Source organism: Parasteatoda tepidariorum, chromosome 5 (assembly GCF_982258835.1).
Source record: "Parasteatoda tepidariorum strain Cologne lab strain chromosome 5, Ptep-v5.0, whole genome shotgun sequence".
NCBI lineage: Eukaryota > Metazoa > Arthropoda > Arachnida > Araneae > Theridiidae > Parasteatoda > Parasteatoda tepidariorum.
This window is the reverse complement of record NC_141759.1, coordinates 117,817,840-117,845,164: the sequence shown is the minus strand read 5'-3', so window position 1 is coordinate 117,845,164 and position 27,325 is coordinate 117,817,840. Positions and strand designations below refer to the sequence as shown.

Below are 27,325 nucleotides of genomic sequence, written 5' to 3'. Positions count from 1 at the left end.
GTTTAATATCTCCCTGAGGTATATGAAAACCTGTTTGAGCATATAAATACAGAAAAATACATCAACATCAGATAATTATAAAAAAATATTTGCTTTATTTAAATTCTAAACATACCTGCAATTGCCACTATGTCCTTTTCCAAAGATACAATGCATTCTATTGAATTGAGTAGAAATTTGTCCTGAAAAAGCAATTTATTGATTTAGGGAGAAATTAGGATTTAGGTAGATTGACACATTTATATTTTATACCCGTTGTTGAACAGCCGACCTAATTTTGGGTTTACGACAATTAACAGGGTTGCGACACAAATCTGGAAAAAAAATTCCGTGCGTTTTCCCTATATATATTATACACAATATATTAGAAGGAAACACACAATCACTGTGCAAATGTCTGAGCTATTATTAGGATAACTAATACTAGTTTTAATTGCTATAAAATTTTAGAGAAATAAGGAGCAGTTCAACATACATAAGAAAATAATACAGCCAATGAAATAGTATAGTATAGCTGAACTATATTTAAATATCCTATAGATTGTTCCTTGAGAGATCAACATTTTGTAAATGAAGAAAATAAGAAATAAATATTCCTGGTATTTTCTCAGTTTATAAGAAAATATTAAAAATTCCCTGAATTTTCCCTGTTATTTTAGTTGATTTTGTAATTCCCTGTATTTTCCAGGTTTTCCCTGTTCCCCCGGTGGAGTGGCAACCCTGACTAGGGTTCAACTCCGTAGCCTTGTAATTTCGAACCAATCCAGAAGACAAGAAACCTCCTGGATCAGTACGCCCAGAGGCATCGAATTGTTATGGAAACACGTAGGACTTTGCGACTTGACAGATTTAACGTGCATCAGTCACCATTTACTACACGGGGAGTCTTCCGCTGGCCTGGGATCGAACCCACGAACTCTTGGACGTGGGTCCAGTGCCCTACTAACCAGGCTCGATTAACACATTTAGAGGGAAAAAACTTAACCATTAGCTGGGATAGCCTAGTTGGTAGGGGTTGTGAATTCGATCTCCGCCAGGCCATTACTCCCCCTGTAGTAAATGGTGATTGGTTCATGTTAAATCTATCAGGTCCGAAAGTCCTCCGTGTTCCTATAACAAATCATACCTCTTGGGGTCCTGAATTGAAGATTAATCACTCTCTGGTTCAGGTCAAAACTATGATCTGTGGATGAATGAATGGATGCATGAATGGGTCTGCCTTTGCAATTATATGTACTTAAATACAAAAAGGTGAGAAAGGGAAAAATTGTTACACAGATTTTCTATTAATTAATTAGTTCAAATTCATTATCTTAAGAGTAAAATATGGACATCCTGTTTGTGGTAAAGAAAATTTTCATGTGAATTTCTAAAATTTTATTTTTAAGTAATTGAATTCAAAACAGTGGAAACTTTTGAAAACACATATTGGGAAAAAAAAAAATTCTTTTGAAAATCTCAAGTGCTACTCTAATATTTTTACAATTATAAAACTAAAATAAATAATCTATGAATCAGGTTAATATTAAAAAAAATTTGCGAAGGGTCCGATTAAAAGACAAATTATTTTGTGAAGCTTCTATTTTTATGAAAAGATATTTCGTTAACGGACCCAAATTTCTTCTAAGCAGACATAGTTTCACTTATGATTCATTCACTTTATTCACTGCTAAAGTGAATTACACAATGATTCATTTTAGCAAAAAACTGTAATAATACAAATCAAATACTGATCAGCAATTTACTAATATAGACAGTTTATTAATTAAAAATTTGATTAAATACACAAATTTAATTACTCAACTTCTTACCTTCTTAGTTTTCACCGATTTATTATTATTCACTAATTCTTCTACTTTTTTCAAATAAAAATTGCACCTTCGTTCTGTATTTAGTATCTGCAAATCGATGCCTAGTTTTTTGAGTTTCTAAATCTTGCTTCCATCCTCTCTTCTTCTTTTCTACCTTAGACAATCGTCCCATTTCTCCACCCTTTCAATAGAATAAGCAGCATAAGTATGTTCAGGGTATTCTGCTACATTTTGGATTTTCAAATCCACCATTTTCCATGAATAATTCCAAGAATTTTTCAGGACTTACCGAAGTTACTATTTTCACAGACAAAAACACAACAAAAAATTAAAAAAAGCATTATAACAACAATAATTGAAATCAGGGTTTGTTGATTTAAATCAGCTTGTAAAAAGTAAAAAAACAGTGTTTTAAATTATTGATACTTTTAGTTTTGAAATTTATTTTAAATTAATTGTTGCATTAACTAATTTCGGTTAACGAACTTACTTGGTGTGAGTTAAATTCCAACAAATTTTAAATTACATTTTTAAAAATCTTTTGATTCTTGAGATTGAAAGTACACATTAAAGTAAACATTTAATGCTGTGTCGGTTTAGTACACTCTAAACCGCGCAATCGCGTAGGAAATGAGAGAGCTGGAAAACTTGTGTTTCTTTTTAAACAACTTAGTGGCAAATAACAAACTATTGTATTTATGTTATCCTTAATATTGCGTACATATCAGAGCTCATTCTAGGCAGAAAAAAGGGCAGGGTGCAAAAGTTTTTTAAAAAAAGGGCATTATTATTCTAAAAAGGCAATAATTTCTTTCTATGGGCTTTACACATTCTATTAAAAAACATTGTCAATTTTTTTTTTTTTTTTTTACTTTACTAAAAGTACCAAAGCAAATTAATTACTAATTTTTATTAATAAAGTAACATATATATATATCGAGTTAATGAGCTAATTAGCTTAGTAATTTATTTCAAATAAAATGCATGCATATATTAATAAAATAATAAATGTATGTTTTTAAGTGTCTGTATAGTGATGATTTAATAATTAAAATGATTAATAATCATTATGATTTAATGATAGTGAAGCAACTGCAAACTTTCAAAGACAAGTGCAACAAGGGGGTGTGATGGCTATTTTTCCTTTCCCATATAAATTTATGTAATGACAAACTAAATAAAAAGAGTTGCAAATAAAGAAGGGTTGAGGAAAGAAAGGGCAAAAAAGGTATGAAGTCTATTACATCAGGGCATTAATTTACTTCAGGGGCAACAGGGTAGATTCTTTTGACTAAAAGGGCAACAGGGTGCTGCTCCCTGTTTACCTTGCCTAGAATGAGCTATGCGTACATTAATTTCAAATCACAGAATAAAAATGTCTGTTATTAAAATAAATAACCCAGAATTAGAATTGTGCTTATCAATAACTTTTTTTCTTCTCATAATACGTTTACAGTATCTTTGACATTATCAGATTTTCTATAAAGAAATTTTGTGAAAAAAATTCCAATGAGTACATAGATTTAAAAAAAAAAATTTTTTTTTAGCATAACTTATCTATTTTGATACATTATTAAAAATGAATACTTTAATATAAAAATGTATAGATTAAATATTTATTTTTTGATGAATGACTACATTTATAAACACAATCTGTTGCATTTATTTTGTCATTTTAAAAATAAAGAGAAAAAAAAAGAAATCACAATTTTAAATTAAAATTATGGTTTGATAATTGAATTTTTGTTTTAATAGTTAAAGAATTCTTTAAATTCTCTATTTCATCTAGTCTTTAAATTTCAATCATGCATTTGTTTCAAAATGGTTGCTATGCATTCAAAACTACGTATTATAGTGAAAAATTGTTTGAGGTAGTTAGTGCTTCTAAAATATTGTTATAATCCAGTTTCAATAGTAATTTAATTTTGATTAAACCTGAATAATAAGTTCATTTATAAAGTTTTTTGAATCATAAATCAAAGTTCTTACAGTGCATTTAAATAAAAATAAAACTGATTTTTTTAAAAAAATCATGAGCCCTTATTGAAATGACAGGTATAACCAAAACTGTTATACTCTGCATTTTCATATTTATTGATTTTAAACTTAAAAAAACAGAGTAAAGAAAGAGTTGAAGCAATAAAATAGCTGAAAAAAATACAAAACTAAATGCTGTCAGATATATATGTAGTTATTTTAAGCTGATTATTTCATCTTTAAAGTTAGTGTAATACAAAAAGCCTAAACTAGAATTTTAAACTGATAAAATAAAAAAATTCTGAAATTGCAGAAGTTTTAAAGATAATTCACTCTAGAAATGATGTTCTATATTTCCTTTTTTGAGAGAACACCAAAATTTTTAAAGAACAGGATAAAAACATTTTAAATTTTAACAGAATATGAATGTGAGTGGGGATTTAGCAACAAATTTAGATATTTAGAACATTATGATATTGGGAGAGTAGGGGGTAAATTCCATTTTAAAAATTAGATTTTTCCGCGACCTAAACCAGTGACTTTCCATTATTTTTTTTTTAAAAATAGTTACAAATAAAGACAAATTTTGTTCAATACCGAAATCCATGACTTTCTAGGAGTGCGGATACCCTGAATAATAGATTCATTAATAAACAAAGAAACGCAAGCTATTAGAACATGAGCAAGAAATTAAAAATTTCAAAATCGCGATTAATTTTATTTCAATGTGTGAACATAAAATATGAAACATAAAAGTAATTTAATTTATCACGAATTTATGCAACATCAATTTATAAAGTTATAGAGTTTATTATTCATAGTATTTTAATTCAGACTTTAAACAATTCAATTGATGGAGCAAAATAAAAGAAATTGACTGAATTAAAGAAAAAGAAATTAGCAAATCTAAAAAATTAAGTATAACCAAAAGAGCATTACTGAATAATAAAAGTTAGTGACTGTTTAAAGATGAGTTTCAATGATTATCTAAAAATATTTTTCAATTTGTACGAAAATATTTCTACGCTTTTAGCTTACTCGTTTTCTGTGACTTTTCAATTTTTTTGGAAGTCAAAGTTCATACGGGGTGAGATAAAAGCGTATAGCAAACTATTAAATTAGCATCTCAAAAGGAGCAGAAAGAAAAGTAAATAACTTTATTCTAAGCGTGGAGCATGGACACTAGAGTATCTTATGGAAGCCCATCTATTAAGTGTTTTCCGAATCACATTTCTTATTCAAGTGATTTACGAATCACACACTGAGATTCGTGTTAGAAGGATTTAAAATTTGCCTATTGCGAATAGCATTAAAGGGATTTAAAAATTACTGTTGGCAATTTTCATCAGAGTGATTTATGAATCTCCTTTTGAATTGCAATGATTACCAGATTATGCATAAATTTTTGCATAATCTGGTAAAAATCATTAGACAATCTTTTGCGTAAAAATCATTAGCAAATCACGCATTGTGCTTTGCATTAAAGTAATTAAAGAATCATGTGACAAAGTTCTCGCTTTGGTGATTTATTAATCTTTCATTGCTATTTATGACTTATTACTTTGTGCATTTTTCAAACTTTATCATTTGCTATTCATATATGCTTCAATTTACGGAACATACGTTGCATTTCAATTTGCAAGTCATATGTTGTTCATAATTTACGTGATCTGTAAGACTTGCTGTATGTTTCAAGTCATTTTATTTACAGACATCATATTATACAATTTTTTATATGCATGCTTTAAAAAACCAGGGATAGTGAATTATAATCTAAAAATTTAAGCAATCACGTTTTTCAATTTATGATCTATTTTAAGGAAACTATAGTTTTGTAAATCTTAAGTTTGTTATCTGTCAAAATATTCTATTATAAAGAATTTTACTATGTCCAAAATGCTTTACTGATATTCTAAGGTATTGTGTTTTTAAAATTGAAACAGATATGCTAAATATTAGTATTCATATTCTAATATGCATCATAAATTTTTAATGAAAAGTCCTAGTGGTTCCAGTCTTTAAAAGTTTGCATGTATGCTAATGTCAATTAGAAATTTTTTGTTAATCTTCAAACTTAATTAAACCACAGTGCAACTGTCAAATCATTTGCATTGGTAGATGTGATCAACACATATTAAAAAATTGCAAGAACTATTAAACAATGTAAAATTGATGCTACAATAAATGCTTCAATGTTATAAAATCTTGTTGGCATGTATTTTACCATACTGACTGTTACTGAGTAGGTCCTTCAAAGTCATTGAAAAATCCTAAAAAGATTATTATTTTTTTGGTTGTTTATTTTTATTTATTTTGTTTTTATATTTTTTATTTCTCATAATACTTTTCGGAGAGGGGTGTGAACACTGCAAACAAAAAACTCAATGTCATTTTTTAACTGTGTTACATTCGTTTGGATATTTAGTTATTTAATATCATGTTTATTTCACTGTAAAACTTTTCATTAACCTTGTAAACTTGCATTGAATCATGCTAGTAAATGATATAACTAAGTAAAATATGGAACATAAAAAAATCCAAACTACATATTACAAATTATATAAATTTCATTGGGAGTACACAATTGTATACATTTACATTAGAACATATTTAATACAGAAAACATTACAAAAAAAAAAACGTACGTTAGAAATAATGGGAAATATTCAAATCTGCCTAATTATAAATGCTTTATTGTAGCTTTGAAGCTTGTGCATTATTTTCATTATTCTAATTTATTTTGATTTCTTTAAATCTTTTATACTTATCAATATTTTTATCATAATATTAATTACTTGTAGGTCTCATCTTTACTGTGTTGCTTCTTGCAATAATTCAACTGCTGGAAAACCTTAATCAACTTCAGTAATCATGAAACAACCAGGGAGAGAATGAAGAATGCTTTCGATTTTAGCCATAGATAAGAACATTCAAATAATAATACTTAGTGAGTATTTATTAATTTTTATTATTTTATTTAATAATAATCGAAAGAAATTTTAACTAAAAAATATGCATATGATGTCTAATTTATTGCATATTATAAAATCAATGAAGTTTCTTGGCCTTCATTTCATTATAAAATGTTTTTGGGGTTGCTGAGGCGTTATCTTAGGGTAGCTAAGGCAGAGTAACCCAGGTCAGAGGGAAGATACTGTACAAAGATGACTTTGGAGTTTAGCACAAGGTTGATCACTTTACTAAACCAAATTTCTCCAACTACTTAGTAAGGAAAACAGTGAAAAGAAACAAAGGTTACCCACAAGATAGACAGATCTAAAACAGATGGTGATTCATAGTGTTCGATTAATGTCAGGTGAAGAAAATGAAGGGTTGATGTACAACAGGCTGTAGTGCTTAGACGGTAGAAATGCTGAAATACCTTTTGTAAAATATCGCATTTACTACTAAGGATGCTTTTGTTTCTTAAAAGAAAACATTTAATAATTTTAAAAACTGGTAACGAAAAAACTTTCTTCCTCTGACTTTGAGATTTCCTTCCTCGAAATTTCCTTCTGAATCTCATTAACATGAAATTTGCGAGACTATCATAATTATTTATGTTAACTAGATTTCATCTTATCCGATATATTATGAACACAATTTATTACTTACTGTTAATACATATCATCCCTGTGGCAGAATTTTTTCGAACTATCTGCGACAAAACACTCTAGTTCTAATATCTTTCTGCAAGATACTTTTAATAATAACAACAAGCATATATTTTACTAATTTAAAAAAGCAAAAGTGCTGCGTTTACAAGAAAAAAAAAGAAGAAAAAAAACTATATAATTTTTTTTAAATTGAACATGTAATAATTTTTATTCTAATATTATGGGTGATATTCTCGCATTATGTGGGGGAGGGACACGCAAAATATTTCTTTCATCGCATTTTGTAAATAATAGTCACAATAAAAAATATAATTGAAAATCATGAAATTCGTATTAGTAATTGCCGAAAAAAAGATCGACGACGAAACTGCGCGAATCGGGCTCCTCAAATGCTTTTTTCGAGATTAGGTTGTCATAAATAATATTGTATTAAAAAAAATCGGATTTTAAAATTATGGGGAAATCAATTGCAATAACTGCCAAAAAACCGATAAAACTACTGTCTTAAAAAGACTATTCTCAAATGCACGATTTGATTTTCCATATATACATATCGGAACATTTAAAAACTACGTGAAAATCAATATCAACAACTGGCGATAAAGCAATCAAAACATTACATCGATTTACGATACTATCGTCGTAAATTGAGCGTGTCAAAAAGTGACTGTCTAAATGCATAATTCAAATATTACGTAGAAAAGAAAAAAAAATTTTCAAAGGAAAAATCATTCTGCAAGAACTCTGTAACATTCTGCGACAATGTCGCCGTGTCGCTGCGATTCTGCCACAGGGCATATCATATACTATGCTTGTGTACCAAACAAATTAAAATAAGCTTAAAAATTTTAATAACTTTATTTGGCTATTTTATTTATTTTCCCATCGGCTACTCCTAACAAACGTGAATAATAGAAATAGCATTCCTCAAAATGAATAATTGGCGCATTATGCACATGCTTCTTATCTGTGTTGTGACCTTTCATCTAAAGCGATAATCAGCAAGAAATTTTCATGTTAAATATTATGTAACAAACGTGGATAATAGAAATAGCATTCCTCAAAATGAATAATTGGCGCATTATGCACATGCTTCTTATCTGTGTTGTGACCTTTCATCTAAAGCGATAATCAGCAAGAAATTTTCATGTTAAATATTAGGTAAAACGCAATAATAATTTATTGCTGACTCTCGGAACCAAACATATATTTCATGTAAAGCAACATTTCACCCTAAGTGATTTGCATTAATGAGGTTTGACAGTATTTCCTTTTTTTTTCATATGAAAAAACTTTGATATTTTTACGTTTTTCGTTCATGTGGGAAATGATAAACACAAAAGAATAAAAGATATTGTAATCAACATATTTAGGTATAACTAACTTCGTAACTGCCCTTGGAAATTCTCTTAAGTTCTACTTTAAAACAGAGAATTCCTTTTTTGATTCTAGTTACTGTTTCACCTTTTGCCTGGCAATGTATTCATGTCATGATGTCTTATAGTAATTCTCGCTTGTCTTAATGGTATTTCTTGATTTTATTCATTAAGTATCAGAAATATATTGTAACTGATTTTATATATTTACTTATAAAATATATTCAAAACTTATTTTTAATTAGTCTGAGCAATTTCAAGAAGACTTGTTCCTGACACTGCTGCACCTACTCCATCACTTACAGCTAAAGAATGGCTGAATGGAAAAAACAGAAATCCTATTCTGATATCCATGTATGTAGGTATGGTAATAGTCATTGTATGTTTCGTAATAACTCTAGGTAAAAAAAAATTAAACTGCATAGCTGCCAGCTTTCATGAAAAGATTGGACGATTCCAAGATTCCTAACTTTTGGGGAAATCTTTTATGCTCATAGAAAATATTCAAGCCTTACAAACTTCTGAATAATTTTTTTTAACAATATCAAAAAATTTTTTAATTTTTTTTAATTTTAAATATTACTACAAATTCTACATTACATTTTCACTCAGTTGAGTTTTAGTAATCAAGCATTCAGATGCATTTTTGAAGCAAAAGATTTAGAATACCACTTTATTAGAGTGAGCAAATTTTTTGTTTCTTCTATCTAAGAGAAAATTGTCTGCATGTATGTAGTGTATATAAAATCTTAGTGCTGTTAAAATTTCTGAATTTTAAACTCATTTTTGGTTTACTTTGAATTAACAAGGAAAATCCCCTAGTTACTCCAAAATGTTTCCTTTTATTTCATATATTGCACCTTATGAAAAATCTTTTTTTTTTTTTTTAATTTTGTAAGAAAAGTGATAAAACCTGCAGAAGTAAACTCCTTAAATTATACTTATATATAGGTATTTTGTGTGAAAAAATATAAATTGATTTTTCAAAACTCAAGAAACATTTTTAAACAAATCTATATATCATAATCTCTATATATCTTCAATTTCATTGAAGATATTTAGAGATATCACTATTGGCAAAAAAATATCTAAATTCGCAATTGTAAATATTTTGTAATTTCAAAAATGCATTTTCGAAATGTTTCAAAGTACTCATTCACTTTTTCAATGATAATATAATTAAACTAAAAGAAAACTAAGGAAATTTTCTGGAATACAATTAATTAACTTTAAAAGAACACATCTATCTAAATAGCATGTTGATTTCTCTCTGTTTATTAGTTATGGATTAAAAGCATGTGTAATGAAATAATCTTGCTGCATTTTGTATTATTTTAAGTGTGAAAATTTTATACATTATTTAAAAAGTTACTATTTTTTACTATTTTTAAAAAAAAATATTTTTATCAGAAATATTTATTAATGAAAAAATGGATTAAACATAATAAAATATGTACTGAAAAGGAAATAAATTTTTAAACTAATGAAAGTTATAAAAAAATTGTGTATATAAGAAACTCCTTCAGTATTGTTTTGTCCATTCCAATGTTGACACAGTTAAAATAATAAGTTAATTGTGTGATTGTTTGAATTGCCTTGGAACCAGTTGTCCTAGAGTTTCTGATACTGAGTGAGCTTTAATGGTACCAAACTTTCCAGTTTTACTTTCTAGCCGATAATCTCCATTTCATTCCTGTTAGAAAATTATTGGCAACAGTGAAAAGTAGTTCATGAGAGAACTTCCAAAGTTGAACTTAAAGTATGTTTGATTGTCTGACAGCGATGCAAAGTGGGGTGGGGGCTGTGTATAAGGGACATGTAAGCTTACATTTTTGATATCTAACATATTTAGGGAAAAGTCCCAAAATTCTTTATTAACTGTCTATTTTTTCTGTAGAACTATCTATTTGAGTCAGTCTTTGATCTGCAACTCTGTGCTATTGATGTCGCTGTTATGCTTATTTTCTTTCTTCAATAAATTTGTTAAGTTTAATTTTTAAGTTAATCATTGTCTCTTTTTTCCTCCTTAGTTTTCATTTCAATAATTCTAACCATAACATGTAAATGAAGAACTTAGAAATGATTTTGTTTTGTTTTTAAATTGAATTAAGTTTTATGTTTTGAAATATTATAGACTGGGGCTGGAGCCAGAACCAATTTACCAGTGGTTTATTACCTGGATTGTCAGTACTGAATAATTGCTGTCAGAAACAATGAGGGGAAGTGTATAATCATTTCAGAAGATAGCAGAGTTGATTGCAAAGATCTGAGGAAAAAGGACAATATAGATGCTCATCATAACAAGTAAAAAAAAAATTTACAAAAATGAAACTAAAACTATTTTGTTCTAATTTACTCCGTATTATTCCTAAACAGTTTTTAATAATATGTGGGCTTATTTCATGAATTTTTCATTTTGCTCTTACTAACATATTTTATACATTATTAAATTGTTCATTATTTTACCCATTAGTATCATTAAGTACAACTCCTTCTACTAGAAATCTTTTTACGGCTGTTACTGTCGGATACCTTGAGTTTTCATTGATTACAAAATAATATTTAAAAAATGAATTTTTATAATCAGAGTAAATTAAAGTTAGATAAACAAATTTCTTTTTAAATATTGAAGAAAATACTATTATTTTGAGAAAAATAGTATAGGGCTACGAATATAATATTATGCTAAAATATTTTTGGAATTGATACTGATTTATGAAAGAAAATTCATTTAGCTTATTACCTAAAATTAATTTCATTACATTGTTTAAATTTTATTATTTTTGGAGTTTTATTTAATAAAAAGAATTGGTCATAAACTTGAACTTCTGTGATAAATAACTAAATTCATAAATTCTGTGTTTATCTCTACAAATAAATTTGATGAGAAATGATCAAATGAATGAACACATTACACACAAGAGAATATAGCTCCCAAGTGTTAGGCTCTTTTTTTCTCTCCTTATGCTAACCTTTACTGTTACGCACATTTATATAAACAAAGCTTGTCATTGATATTTTATGTATATATATATATAAATGTGCATTAGAAGAATTTTTCTTTCTTAAAGTGGAAGATAATTTTGGCTTGTAATTTCTTACACATGTTTATTTTATAAACATAAAGGTTAAGGCTATAGGAATTAAATAAAGTGAATTGATATTCATTTTTCACTTTTTTTTTGTTCAAAAACTTTTTTCACAATAATTGAATGCTAGACATTTTTAACTCCTTGTAAATATATAATTCTTGTACTTTTAATATCACTATTTTGACGATGACTTAAAAATTGTCGTAATAGCAGATTTGTCTTTATATGCCATACTCTTTAAAGCTTTTACTGTATTTATAATTCCATATTTAAAAGAAACCTTTGTTTCTGGAACTTGATTATATGGAATTCACTCAAAAGTTTGAAAAATATCTGTTATAAAGCAAGATTTTATACAATTGAAGATATACATCCCACTCTCATTATAAAAACTGAATTAATAATTTTAGTGATTCAAATAATTAAAGTACAAAATAAATTATTTCTGCATGAGATATGCCCATATTTCTCAAGTAACTTGATTAATTCTCTTCAGTATTTTATAAAATGGTCTAAAAAACTGCTTGCGAACTCTGTAATTTTTCACTTTTCTTAAAAATATATTCTTGAACCCTCTTATAGTTTTTTGCAAATTCAAGAATTGTTTTTATTATAAGGATATATATATATTGTCTAATTTAAATATGTTTAGATTTTGGCGGTTTTATTTTTTAAGTACAGTGTAGCGTCCCATATCCGGACGTCCCTTTTCTGGAAGGGTCGATTTCCGGGACACTTTTAACAATCAAAATAAACAAACATCTATTATCTTTCCCTCTTTTTTTTTTAAAAAAAAAAGTCTTTGGACACACGTTTTTTTCCTTTTCCAGCTTCTAGTGATTCATGCATTGAACCCATAAATCAACAGAAGGGGGAAGAGAAGACCTCCCAAACCGTAAGTGATGCTACTCCTCAGGAATGCAAAAAAGTAGGGCGATTTGTTTTATAAAAAAAGCACAACTGAGTCCCCTTCTTTCAGATGCAGCTGTCTAGTAAAAGAGGCATTTCCTAGAACAGTTTCATTAGAGTGTCAGGGGAAGAAGAAGTACTGTGAAAAAGGGTAAACATAGCAAACATTAAAGTGGAGGTGGAGTCACTTTCAGTCACACAAGAAAAAATAAGGAGAACCCAATCAGCATGCGGTGCCTTTATGCCTGATTGATGGCCAATGATGGGAGAGAAAATAAGAATTTGTAATTGCCCCGCACTCAACTTGAATGACAAATAAGGAGGAAATGAATTTTCTTCTCCACTTACCCACCTTAATGAATTTCCCCTTCTTGCTTGAATCCTTCTAGTTCAAAATGGCGGAGAGAGCAATGAATGTTTTCATAACTGTTAATTTTTTTTTCTTTTCTATATTTTAAGCAATAATTATTTTTTTCTAGCATTTTGTTTTTGATTGATTAGATATCATTCTAATACTAAAACATTATTGCCCGAAAAATAATGTTTATTTATTTTTTGCTTCTTAGATTCAGATCGATTATTAGATTCTTTTAAGCTTTGTTTACCTTGGGGGTCTATTATACGGAAAAATCTAATATCCGGACTTCCAAAAGTCTCACCGATTATGGATACGCGACTTTCCACTGTATTTCTATTGTGTCTTAATACATCTGGATAAATAATTTAATACTACTATTTGCATAACTTTTTTTTTGTTTTCTTTTATTAGTTAGAACTTCTTTTTTTTTTGATTTCTTACAGTTTGTTTTTTCTCTTTTTTTAAAGGAACAAACTAAGTTGTTTTGGTGCAAAAAAGGAAAAAAAATCTTTTATAAGGAAATTTTATCTACGACGTTTAAATAAATGTGTTTGTAAAGGCCAAATTACAGGGAAACTTTAAATCTTAGTTTAAGTAGTATGAATATCGAATTATTTTTTATTCTACAGCCTTGAAATCATTTTGAATATTAATTTATTCGCTGTGATTGTAATTATTGATAAGCTTGCTAGTGCTTAAATCTGTATTTAAGAAATTGTGATTAAAGCTAAGGAATTAAAATACTATTTGTCTCCTAAAATCTTAAGTAATATTCTCTCGGTACTTGAAAAATGGACTAATTAGAATCTTAATTTCAAATTCTGCTTAATTTCTTTCAACATAGTACAATTTTGATGTCCTAAATTTCTTGGTACAAGAAAAAGAATTGAAATGCCTTAATTACAAATAAAATTAGTTAAATTTAATATAGTTTATTTAGTTAAATTTAATATATTTAATATAGTAACTAAGTAATGCGTCAAATATCAAAATAACTTTCTTTCCTTATTATCCATCCTACAAAATGTATTTCATACATATAAAAAAAAATTTAATTCAAGAAAACCATTTATTCAATTAAAATTTGCATCATAACATTCTTGAAAGCTTTTGTTTAATAGTCGTATATAATTTGCTTTGGAAAAACACAAGATTGAATCTTAAATTTATGAAAATGTTGAATCAATTTTTTTAACTATACCCTTTAGGTTACTCCTACCCCCCAATATTCTGCTCAGGTTTCAGCCACTATACTTACTTCTTTTACTTAATAATTACTTCTATTAACTACCATTAAAATAATTACTTCTATTTACTAAAATTTTGACCATGAATAAATTTTATGAGAAATAGAATATTCTAATATTTTGATATTTAACAATAAATCATTTTATTAAAAAATGAGCAAATTTTGAGATAGTGAATTTGTATGATTTAAAATAAGTTCCTCTCGAAAATATTGTTTGCATATATGCATCATATAATGCTTAAAAATTAAATGTTTTATTTTTATCTGATAATGACTTGGATTATTCTAATATTTTCATTATACAGTTGTTTATATTTGATCTCAAACGTTTAAAAATTATCCTATGTTCCATTAATAAATTGTATTGAAATATAAAAGCTACTGCTGTGTACTTTCTGTTCTTAAGTTAATTTGGAAAATAAAAATAGTATATTTTATTATTCTTTTTTGAAAACCTTTAATATATTTAAGTAGACAGGGTTGCCTCCCACCTGGAAAACCTTGAAAACCTGGAATTAGGAAGAAATTTTTTTATACTGGAAAAATCAGGGAATTTTAAAGAAAGGCTGGAAATTTTTTTAATTTCACTAATTTAAATTATTTACTAATTTTCTTAATTTAAATTATTTCATCCGTTATACCCACTTTTTTTAGACGGAAATGTATCTCCAAGCAGTTGAAATATCACCAACTTAGCAATACTTTGCTTGCATCAAAATTTGCTCCATTACAGCTCTGTTAGACTAGAATGCCACATGAAATTCTCCCACTGTTGCTAAATGAATGTGGAAACCTTTGACCACTATGGACTGTGCAATTTAGGAAAGATTGTGTTGGAGGTGGAAGAAGGGATTAGGATATTAGCTTCTGTTTTTAAATTCTGTCTTTTGGCTGAATCCATTTATCGCTTAAGTTTGTTCCAATGATTTCGTGGTAATTTTTTTCCATTTTTACAAAATGTTTTTGTATTTTTAACTTTATAAAATTCTCCAAAAATTAGTTGGTTATAATTTAATAATAGTAATAGATTTTATATTGCACTCTTTTTCTGAAAGCTTTTGTATTCCCATTAAAAGAAATCTGTGAATTATTTTTTTCTCAGCAAATCAACCAATAACGCATTTTTTTTTTTTTGCAATCGCTAACAGCAATGTTTATCGACAAATTGTTACAATTGTTGCATTAATACTAATTTTTTCTATTTCATTTTAACCTTTTATAACATATTTTAATTTTAAAAAAAGGTTTTTTTTAAGAACTAACTATATACTAATATTTAATTTTACTCTTTTGTTGGTCAATATATGATTTTTTATTCAGAATTTTGTACCAAAACATTAAAAAATGAATAAAAAATCTTGCCAAACTGTCAAAATAAATTATTTTTTTCAAGATATGTTAAAAAAATAACATTTTAAATAAAATATTTTATAATATAGACACTTTTCTTGTCTACACTTTATTAGAATAAAGAAACTAAAATCTGGAAATTTTAAGATTTTTATCTGGAAAACCTGCAAAAATCAGGGAATTTTGAAATCTGATTTGAGTGGGCACCCTGGTAGAGCAAATAATATGTTTTTTAATTTACTGTATGTCTCTTTTAAAATTAGTCTGGCATATGTCTGCCGTCCCAGAAAATCTCCTTATTTTTTCTTTAATTTGTCCTTGACCCACTACAAAGCCTCTATTGTATCACATATTCTGTTTTCCTTTGTTTAAATTTATTTTTTCTCGAGTGTAGAGTATTATTTTCAAGTCAGGATAATCGTTCATATCATTATAAATAAAATATTAAGAAAATGTTCCAATATAAAATTATAATAACTGTGTATTTTACTCGTGAAATAAGCTTATTTTGCGAAAAGATCAATCTTTAAAAGAAAAGAATGTGGTGCAATAATGGGAGTTTGTAAGCAGAGTTTTCTTCTTTTTTTTTTCTCTCTTAAAGTTTTTTTGAACATTGACTAACCCTTCATTTTTATTAGAAAAACTTTTTGTTAGACTTCTAAACTTAAATATCCATATTCAAACATTAACTTAAGTAGATGGTTTTTATTACATAATGATTTATGCCAGGTATTATAAAACCATTTAAATTATAGGTTATTTTTATTTATTCATGTATCTTACATATGTTTATTTTTTTAATTGAAGTGTATCAAAATCAGGGGAGTTTCTGTATAAAGCAATAACTTAATACAGTATAAATACATGGTGCTCAGTAAAGTTCAAGTGCCTGTGCACTCTTTTAACTTTTGTTTTCAAACAGCTGCAGCCATTTAAGGGATCCTGCAGCTGTTAGATTGTTTATGTATTGTAAAATAGCTATGTACTACATGATTATATTACTTAAAATGCCAACTGGAGATTTGTGTTCCTATCTTGACAGTGGTACAAGATATGGGAAAAAGTAATGATGATGATAATAATAATTTTGAAAAATTTGTGCATTTGAAAGAACACAAAAGAAAAGCTCCTTGAGTACTTATAATGACCATAGTACTGTAAAGATTGCTGAAAAAAATTTAGTAAAAACCAAACATCAAAAAAAAAAAAATTTTATTATAAAGAAATATTATCTTAATAAGTCATAAAAAGTTGCATAATATGTAAGCTGGAAGGTGTGGAGGGAACTTAAACATTATCTAGCAAATTAACTATGGCTTTTTTTATGCCAAATCAAATTAAATCAAAACCTAAATGAATAGGATAAACAATTTAGTATTTATAAGGGTTATCATGTATAAAAGGTTTAAATAATGAGTTAAACTTATTTGCACATAAAAACCCTTTTAGCTTCCAAACTATGAAGCATTCAGAATTCAACAGCATATTTGATAGCATTGCGTGATGTATATTAATTAATTTTTTTATTTAAATAGTAATTTAAGAATTTTTACTGGTAAATCTCCTAGTTTTGTATTCTTGGCTCTTTTTTTAAAAAATCACATTCAGAATAAAGCAATATGCAGAATATAATATCTCACTTGTTTAAATTGCAATTTTGAACTCATAAATTGGTACAATTATGTTTTTCATTCTAAATTATAAAATCTGTATTTTGGGTATTGTCTTTTTTGCTTTTCAAAACCACTTCCCTAGACCGCTATGCATTAAAAAGTTTAAATCAAAACATAAAGCCGTTAAAACTCTTGTCTTCTGCTGAACACATTTTGGACTGTTTGGATTTCTTTTGAGAATTTTTTTATTTCATCGTTGACTTTTTGAATATTTTCAAATTTTGGTCTAACTCTAGCAACTTGGTTTGGATTTAGAACAACTATTTTAATTATTTATTTTCTTTTGATCATGTTCTATGTAGAATAAAATAAATGTAACATATCAGATAATACCTCACTTGCTCAGGCAGCAATGTCAGATGCTTAAATATTTAAAAGTCTAAATTTGCATTGTTTTTTCAATAAACCACATTAACTTCTAAACTTTTAGTTCTATCGATTGGGATTTGATTTCTCTTTTTCAATTTAACATGAACGAATTCATTAGAAACAATAATTACTTTATCTAGATAGCAAAATTTAAGTTTTGCACTACTCTGACTTCTGTAAACTTAAGATAGTGGCAAAACTAACTTAAAATATCTGCATTTTTCTTTAAAATACGGATTTTGTAACAATGAACTGGTTTCCTCTAAATATTTTCATGTTCTTCTATTTTGAAAGAATGTTCCTAGATCCCTAGCTTTGTTCCCTAGTTTAACTAGTTCCCTTGTTTTGTGATTAAACGAGGTAATATTATGTAAGTACTCATTTTTCCAAACATAAAAGTTATTTTACATTTAATTAGCTATGGTCTGATCCTTATAGTTAATATCATTAGAAAAAGAAATTCTCTCTATATATAAATGAATGTCTATGTGTCTTTTAAAGATTCATAAATCAGCCATCTGAAAGCTATGACATTTGCCATATCAATAATTTGGAGCATGAAGAAGGTCACTGTCATTATTCAAACAATCTATGGCAAACTGTTCAAGCAGAATGAGCAAAAAAATGAAATAGAATTTTCTGATTGGTTAAGAATTACCCATTGTTTTAAATTTAATGAAAAATTTTCAAATATTTTAAAGATGACATCAGTAGTGATATTTTTTAACTTATAGGTCTAATTGTTAAAAAAAAGGAAAGTTTATTGCTAGTACATTAATATTTAACTATTGTTTTAATTGCTATGTGTACCAAGGAGGATAGGTACCTATGTGTAGTAAGGAAAATCAGAAATTATCGCCTGAAGTTACTCAACTTCGTTGATCAAAAAACTGTAAAACAGACCCATTTACTAAATAAATATGATACTTATTTGCAAAAAAAAAGTGTTTAAATGACAGATTACTTTATTCTGAACAAAATTTAAAAAAATTATTGCTCTATGACAAATATAAGGTGAGTTACAATCATTAATAGCCTTTGAGGTATGAATCAAGATGGCGGCAAATGTGTCATTTTGGCAGAAATATAAATGCTTATAACTTTTAAACGATTTAAATATAATTGATATTTTTGAAATCAGCACCAAACATTCTATAAGTGTAGAAATTTTCATCAAAATCTGAGACGGTGGGTGCCATGGCTGGATGAACTGACATGGAATGACCCAACAAAAAATAGTTGATTTAATTTGTTTAAAAATTAGTTTGCAGTAAATAAATCATCTTACATTTTTTTAGTGGTATTAAGAATTTTAATTGTAGTATTGTTAAGAAATATTACATATTATTTATATGTTTTAAAGTTTAGGTCTTTAAATGTGAAAACAACTTTTTAAAAAAAATCTGATTGCAAGAAAGTTTTTAATATTTAATATATATCTTTTTAACAAATATGATTTTGATGAACCCTGCTAAAATTCTCTGATGTTTCGCTCGGGCCGCCACAACCCTAAACACGAAATTACCTAATATAGTTTTTTGCAATGCTAGTAAATTGTTTGTTTGCTAAAACTACTTTGACAGAATGACCTTAACTAATATTTTTACTAATTTAAAATTGAAGTTCTTTTTTTTTTTAAAGTTAAAATCAATCTTAGCGATTATATATAATAGTAAAATAGTCAGGTTCATTTATGCTCTGCATTCAATAAATTCGATAAATAATATTAACTTTTTTATTATTACTAGTATTAAGAATTTTGGTTGCAGTTTCATTCTTAAATGATAGTAAATATTCAAATATTTTATTAAAATTTTGATCTTAAAATGTGAAAGGAGTTTTAAAAAAAAATAAAGTAATAAACTTTTAAAAAGATCTGATCGGAGTAATAAAAAAATTCCAATGTTAAATCTGTATTTTTTTAAACAAAACATGATTTTAATATTGATAAAATGCTTCGCCCTGGACTACTAAAACCTGAAACATTTAGTTATAGGTTTTTTTTTAATTATTTTTTGTTTTATTTATTTATTTATTTGCTGTATAAGTTAATTATCTGTTTACTAAAAGTTACTAATACAGAAAAGTCTTAACTAATAATTTTGTTAATTTGTATAACCAAAAAACTTGACTGATAGTTTATATTTTCTCAGAATTAAGAAGGAACTTCAAAGACCTATAAATAAATGTAAAATTCACCTCATTGATTAATTATTTTTATTTTTTAAACTCTTAAAAAAGCATTTTCATTCGTTGTTTATTTGATTACCTGATTATACAAAATGCCAGTAAATTTATTAAAATTGTCTTTATTACTTTTCGTTCAAAATGAACATTATGAGACTTATTTAATAAATTTAAAATTTCTTGTTTCAATGAACATGAAACCTTTGAACATTGTGATAAAGAGCTTTATTTATGCATAAAGTTCAGTCAGTAGCAGTAATTTATAATTATTTAATTTTAAAAAATAAATAAATAAATTCTTACAAATTTAAGAGTCGCTGTTTCAATGTTCGGCTTTTTTACAAAAGTGAAGAAATGCTAATCATGAAGGAGTGAATATTACTTTCAAAGTGATGCAGAGCAATAACCTCTTTCAATTATGAATAAACTAAGACCAAAATTTGCTTTTATAAAATTTTAGACTTTGCGATTTTTTTAAAAATGAGCTGGGTTCAGCACCCTCAATTCTAAATGAATAAGATTTTTAATGATATTGTTACTATTACTTAAGTAAAAAATAATTTTATAATTTTTTATGTATTTGTCTCCATCTAGTATATACCATCTATGTCATAAGCTGCTGATTTTACTCAAATCACTCATTTTTAATAAGCAAAAATGTTTCAAGTATGTTCTTTTTAAAAATTTTGTGCGGGAAATGACTCATGATAGTCAAAAAGTAGTTATTCAGAGATATACTCATGATAGTTATTCAGAGAAAGTATGTTTATGTATGTGATTTAAAATATTGTCTACATTAATTAATCAGCATATTTGAGGTCAGCCATTAAGATTGATTCCTAGAAGGTGAAAATCCGATCACATTAAATCAAAAGTCATTCAGGGTGTTTCTTTTTTATTTTGTCCACTATACATAAGGCAACTTTGTTAAAATCTTTAATGTAAAAATTAATTGAAACTGTGTCATAAAACAATAAAGAATAAAAAAAGTTTTTTTATTTCCAAAAAATATCGAATTTATTCAGTATTAATTCATTGAATATTTTCTTTTCATTCGCCTTCTATGAAAGTGGTTATTCAGCTAGCATACATATTCTAATGTGTGATTTTTCATTCCTAAATTTTTACTGCAGGAACAGTTTTTCATTTCTTATAAAGGCAAGATATATATATTTGGGGAACTACAAATGTTCTTAAAAGATTACATTTATTTTAAAGCTAAGAAAACCTAATTTTATAAATTTGTCAAAAACTGTTCTTATCATTCTTTGTCATAAATCATGAATAAATTCGAAAAATTCAGTTTTTGTGAGTTGTTTTAAAATCTCTAAAAGTATCTAGAAAAAATAAAATGTTGTAAGTTTTTTTCCTATAAATGTGAACAAAGTCTGAATTTATGTCACTTTTCAGATATGAATACATATTATTTTATTTTTACTTAGTGTTTGAAAGTCTTAATGCCTAAATAATGTTTATTTCATAAAATACTGCTAAAGTTTGGCATTTAAGAAACTTAAAATAAAAAAAAATCAATCATAAATAGTTTGAAAACAAACAATTTAGTATCATGGATGATAATTATTGAGGAAAAACTGTAATGATGGATTCATGTTTGAAATCTAACATCTTAAATATACTAAGGAATAAAGGACAAAAAATGCCAGAATGTGTAAGTTTAATGTTGAAATGTGCATGTTTTTTTTAACACATTCATCTTTTACGGATACATTTTGCTTAAAAAATTTGAAAGTATTTGCTCGGTATTGTTGTTGTTGACCAAGATGCACAGAGCAAACCATTAAAAATTAATTTCCTATGTGAAGTTTTTACCCAATCTGCTAGGTATTCCTGCTAGGTCCCCCCCCCCTTACTTTGCATTTTATAATCTCTTTTTTCGTGGGTCAATGTAAATTTTTTATGATCTTTCTTACAAAAATATATATATATATATAATTTTTTTTTCATGGAAGTATATGATAAAGTAACTCTCTTTAGTAATTTGGCACTGAAGCATTCTTCTTGGATCTAAAAGTCATTGCTCTTGTTAACTTTATTAATCAGTAATTTTTTTTTTATTTGCAAATTTTATGAATGAAAATTTTAATTGTTTTATTTTCTTTCGTTTTGAATTTGATCAAGTAATGCTTTGTAAAATAGAAGCATGTGTAACAGTTAAAATGCCTCTTGACATACTTTTTTTTTTGTTAGTCCAAGGCAAGGAATTTAATTTTGTTACATTAAGAGTGTTTTTTAAAGCTCTTTCACGAAGAAGATTATAAAGTTGACCACAGCCTTACACTCTAAGAGAATTTACAATTATATGCATTTGTGAAATCGAAATTCAGGTGTGGTTGGAAGTTGTATGGTATAATTAGCTAATTGAAGATAGTGATGAAAAACAGGATAATGAAAAATGAAGTTGAAGATGAAAACTAAATCATAAATTATAATAAAACTTTTATTTAGTAGTATTTGTTGAGCTCAAGATACAAAAATTATATTCTATCAATAAGACTTTAAGCTAAATAAATTTTGCACAATAATATTATTAAGGACAGGCCGTAGGAGTTAAATCTCCCATGACCTACTTAATCAAAAGCTAAATTAAAAAGTAATTGAATTGTTCCCCACAGACAGTTAGAATCATGAGAAGAGATCCGAGGTTGGTGATTTATCGAAAAATAACATAGCCGAAAATAAAGCCAGTCCCCCATAATCAATATTAGGTTTGAGAAATACCTTGGTAGTCACAAATCGCCAGCAAGACTGTGAGAATTACTATAACTGTGTAACTGAAACATATTTGTGGTAAGAATTTTAAGAATAAAAAGTTATAAATAATAAAAAAAAATTCTATTAAGCGCAACAGGGAATTAATGAGTCTGCATTAGTATTGAAATAAAAAGTTAGCCATTACATTGATCAATGAGAAAAGAATAAAATATTTTATATTCGCTATTTATAAAAATTAACTAATTGATTTAATTTAATTATAATTTGATTAAGAATGAGTAAAAAAGCAAGTTTAAGAAATTAAAGAAATTTTAAAAGCTAGAAAATATGTAATGTCCATTGTGGCATCACAACACTATCTTGCCCTAGTGAATTATCCTGACTATAGAATGGGCAAAAAATTTAAATATTTTAATAGTTATTCAGCTTTTTTAAAACTATCAACTTAGAGAAATTTTTCTTAATGAAAATTATTTAAATCGATGACTTATTCTTATCCCAGATAATGTAGCATTGGAATAATTGTTCAAGTATTAAAATGTGAAACCAGTTTCCCAAAAGTGACTTTTCTTCATATTGATGCTTTACTTCGTTTTCAGAATTAGCATGGATAATAATATTGGCTAAAGAAAGGTCAAACATGAACGGTGCTTTCATGTGTTATAGATGACAGGGAAAACTTGGATTTCTCAGAGAATTTTATTTTAACTCTAAAAAACAAGAAATAGTCAGAGAAAGTTACAGTTTTTATAAAATACCTGGAAAATTCCTACATCATACCTAGAAAATAACCATTCTCAGAATTTTCAATAACAGTAATCAGTTATTGAGATTCGAGTTAAGTGTCGGACGCTTAATGTTTATTAGAATTATTTTATAAAATTCTACTTTTAAGTGAAACTTTTCTATGTATCCATTCTCATTCAATTATATGGTTTTGCTCACAAAATCTAATTTTTGACATAACGAATAAAACAAATCAAAGTTTTCTGATAAAAAATTTCATGGTATTGGTATTAATAAAATATGATATGAATTTCCATTGAAATTTATCTGATATACCTGGAAAAATCAGGGAATTTTTTTCTGAAATTGAGTGGCATCTAGGATGACCAACAGTTGCTGCAAACTCACAGCAGTTATAAAAATAGCTTATTATTCACACAAAAAAGGAGCTTTATTTCATTTGATGACCGAGTCTTTAAAAAATATCCTATAACTTAATCCTATGGTCAATGACTCTTTGAGATGAATAAAAAAAAATAGTGTATCCCTGATGGTTACAAATTATTGTAGCGATTTTAAATCATAAAAAATAAAATCAAACAAAATGCAAAAGTATTCTTAGAGACATTTTTAATGAGTTTCCATTTAACATTAAATAAAATATTAAAATTCAAAATTATTATACAAAAAATGGCCAAAATTTTAGCATGTAAAATTATGTATACAATTCAATGTACTAAATTTAAATTAAGATTGTAAAATAAATAAAAATTATATTGTATTATTCTATTTTGATTTCTGTCATTAAAATTCTCAAGCTGTCATTACCATTCTTATACAAATTTTAAGATGTATGGTAATGATATAGTTTAAGATGTATGGTAATGATATAGTTTAAGATGTATGGAATTTGTCCTACACCATAGCTACCAACTCTACTGGATTTTGCCATTTTTTTCTGGATGTAATAAAAATTTTCCTCGTTTTTGTACATTTTTGAAAATTCTCTATAATTGAGGGAGTTTTCTAGTAAAAAAAAATCCCTATTAGAATAGAATTTTTATACATTTTATGTCTCGCTTGAATATTTAGATAAGTATTGTGAATACATAATGAAGTGGGTCTTACTTAGAGTAATCAGTTTAAAGCTTTCCTATCTTTCTTTTTCTTTGTTCTAAAAATTTCACTTTCTTTTTTTTCAGAACACCCTTTTTAAATTATAAAATCTTTTAATTATCAATGATTATTTACTTCTCTACTGCTATTTAAAATTATGAGTTAACATGAAACTGAAAGTTTCGAATTCATATAATGTCAATCACAAATGAAAAATATTGCAGACCATTTATGTATATTAGTGTAATAAAAGTTTCGTATTTTGGTAACAATAAAAATCCCGAAAATTCCCTGTATGTAAAATATTTAGTATATTCTGCCGGAAACCAAATATTGTTACTTTTGTAAAAACTTTTATATATTTTGTACAAAGACTTATCTAGTATAAACTAATAAAAAACAAAAATTTTCCATAATATTAAAATCAACTCATAAAGGGTAAGGATGTTAATGACAGCAATAAAAATGGTTCAACTTACTTTATTATTCAAAATACCTAAGCAAGATTGCTAAATATTTCCGTACAAATATTCTTTTTTCATTCTAAATCAGCTGCTACTAAGAATAAATGTTATTTGAGTTACTAGTGGCCATGAAACTGTTGAATGGTAAGGATGTAAAATGCTGGGAAGTCAAACTTAGTGCAAAAATATTTTTAAATTGAGTGAAACATAAAGAAACAACTTAGTTTTAAATTTTTAATATATGTGGTAATCATAGTTTTTTTTTTCATGATCCATTTTAATTTTTATTTAAAGATTGGATAGAGCATGAAAGACCTTTTAGTATTTATATTTATCCTGATTAAAGAAAGGTAGTATGTAGCTCTGTAATTAAAATAAAATATTTTATTTTTATTTTAAACTTTTAATATTTAAAAAGAGAAATAGAAAATTTTCCTTTTTTTAAATTTAATAATTTTAATTTAGGTTTTATGTTCAACAGTTGAATACACTGTCTTAGAGATGAATCTAGTCTAGTTGAAAATTTGTTTTTATATTGCTATTGGAAACTGTTTTAAATATTGAAAATAATTATTAGGGAAAAATTTTTCTTTATTAAAAAATTCAGTTATTTTATTTTGATTCGAAAAGCACGATGTAAAATACTATTGCAAATTCTTATAAATGCATATTTTTTTCATACTTTTTTTAAATTGTTGTTAGAAAAATTATATATTTTTTTAAAAAATTTCATTTTTCATTTTTTGACATATTACTTTAAATATAATTACAGATTTCAAAAAATGTTTTTAAAAAAAAAAAGCGTTTTAAAAAGTTTCAACTGTTGGAGCTATTTTAACTTTTCCACAGAGCCCTAGAATTCCACGGAATGTCATTTGGGTACAATTGTTCTAGAGTGTGATCCACGTATATATAGTTAAATTCGCAAACTATTTTTAATGTATTTCAAGATATTTTCATTGAAATCCAGCCAACTGAATCCATGAATTGTATCATTAAGAATGAGCGATAATTAAGTTATAAAATAATATTAATTAATTAAAATAACTTACATCGTGAATCGAAACAAAGTTATAATATCTCACCTTAATTCATAATAGCCATCGGTGTACAAGAAAATACTCGTTTTTTTATTTTATTTATTTATTTATTTCAAATGGTTAACTGTGAACAAGTTTGGTTACGGACAACTTGAGTTAAGATCCTAAAGCATTTGTACTCAGTTAAAAGTTTTCATAGTACTGCCCTGATATCTTGTGTTCTGTCATTCTAGACTTGTTCTATGTCAATTTATAAAAGAGGTATCTGAGCACCTGAAAATCATGGAAAGTCACGGATTTCAGTGTTGAACAAAATTTGTCATGAAATGTCATGATTTTAGTTTGTTTTTTTTTTTAAATCATAGAAAGTCATAGATTTAGGTCGACAAAAAAAATCTTATTTTTTAAAACTGAAAATTCAGAATATTTGAATTAGTAACAAAATCCCCACTCACAGTCATATTTCATTAAAATATAAAATGTTTTTTTTTTCCCTGTTCTTTATAAAATTATGATGTTCTTTCAAAAAATGAAAGAAAGAACATCATTTCTAGAGGGAATTATCTTTTAAACTTCAGTGATTTCAACTTTTTTTTATTTATTTATTATTTTTATTTTACACTTTTGAAAAGAAATTTGTAAAAAAATTGTAACTTCAGTAAGTGAAAATTTCTTCATAAAAATTTCTTGAAATTATTCATGGTAAGTCATGTATTTGAAAATCTGAAATGTAGCAGATACCCTGTATATAAAAGTTTCTTTTATGGCTGTAAAACTTCATTATCATTCTATAATTGTAAATCTATGTTATAAAAAGGTAATAACAATTTACTTTTTATTGCAGTATATGTATCGAGAGTCCTGTAAAGAAGCTAAGTCTGAAACGTCTTCTGAGAAAAGATACAAGAAATAATTATATTAATGTTATTTTTTTCACCTATTGCAGAATATATTGTACTTATTTTCTAAATATTTTAATGGCTCTGTATGTAATAAAAATATAATTCAATGCGTGTTCTCCTTTACTTCCGAAAACAAGGTTGTCAGAAATTATTTGAAGAAAAAAAACATATTTTTTAAATCTAGTTTTATTTCTTTCACATTTATTAAATCAAAGCTCAGATAAAAGTTATATTATTTACTTAATAATAATTAATTAATAACAATGTAACCAAAGAGCTACTGTTTCTAACTTAAAGTGGTTAAAATAAATATGCAATTAATACAAACTAATCACTGAATAAAATTGTTATACATGGTTGCTTTTAATCAAACTCG

At 26.5% G+C, this 27,325-nt stretch overlaps 1 protein-coding gene and 1 long non-coding RNA gene across 22 annotated transcripts in view; one reads left to right on the top strand and one right to left on the bottom strand.

Moving 5' to 3' along the window:
- Positions 1-4,796, bottom strand: part of LOC107443889 (phenazine biosynthesis-like domain-containing protein 1) — a 38,220-nt gene extending 33,424 nt beyond the window's left edge. The window contains exons 1-3 of one of the 8 annotated variants that reach the window (XM_087165143.1): positions 4,728-4,796; positions 1,812-2,108; positions 116-182 (exon numbers count right to left, since the gene is read on the bottom strand). The gene's annotated coding sequence lies outside the window, so the exon portion shown is untranslated. The other 7 variants (XM_087165141.1, XM_087165144.1, XM_087165145.1 and 4 more) reach the window with 7 other exon arrangements.
- A 131-nt stretch (positions 4,797-4,927) lies between these two features.
- Positions 4,928-27,056, top strand: LOC147810079 (uncharacterized). 14 transcript variants are annotated; one of them, XR_015434284.1, is made up of 7 exons: positions 4,929-5,309; positions 6,590-6,735; positions 9,027-9,143; positions 10,916-11,085; positions 12,704-12,768; positions 12,853-12,933; positions 26,892-27,056. It is a non-coding gene; the product is annotated as an uncharacterized LOC147810079 (long non-coding RNA). The 14 variants fall into 14 exon arrangements; XR_015434288.1 differs by lacking the exons at positions 12,704-12,768; positions 12,853-12,933 and adding an exon at positions 15,044-15,322 and having other exon boundaries at positions 4,928-5,309; XR_015434278.1 differs by having other exon boundaries at positions 4,928-5,309; positions 12,704-12,933.
- Positions 27,057-27,325: the final 269 nt, after the last annotated feature.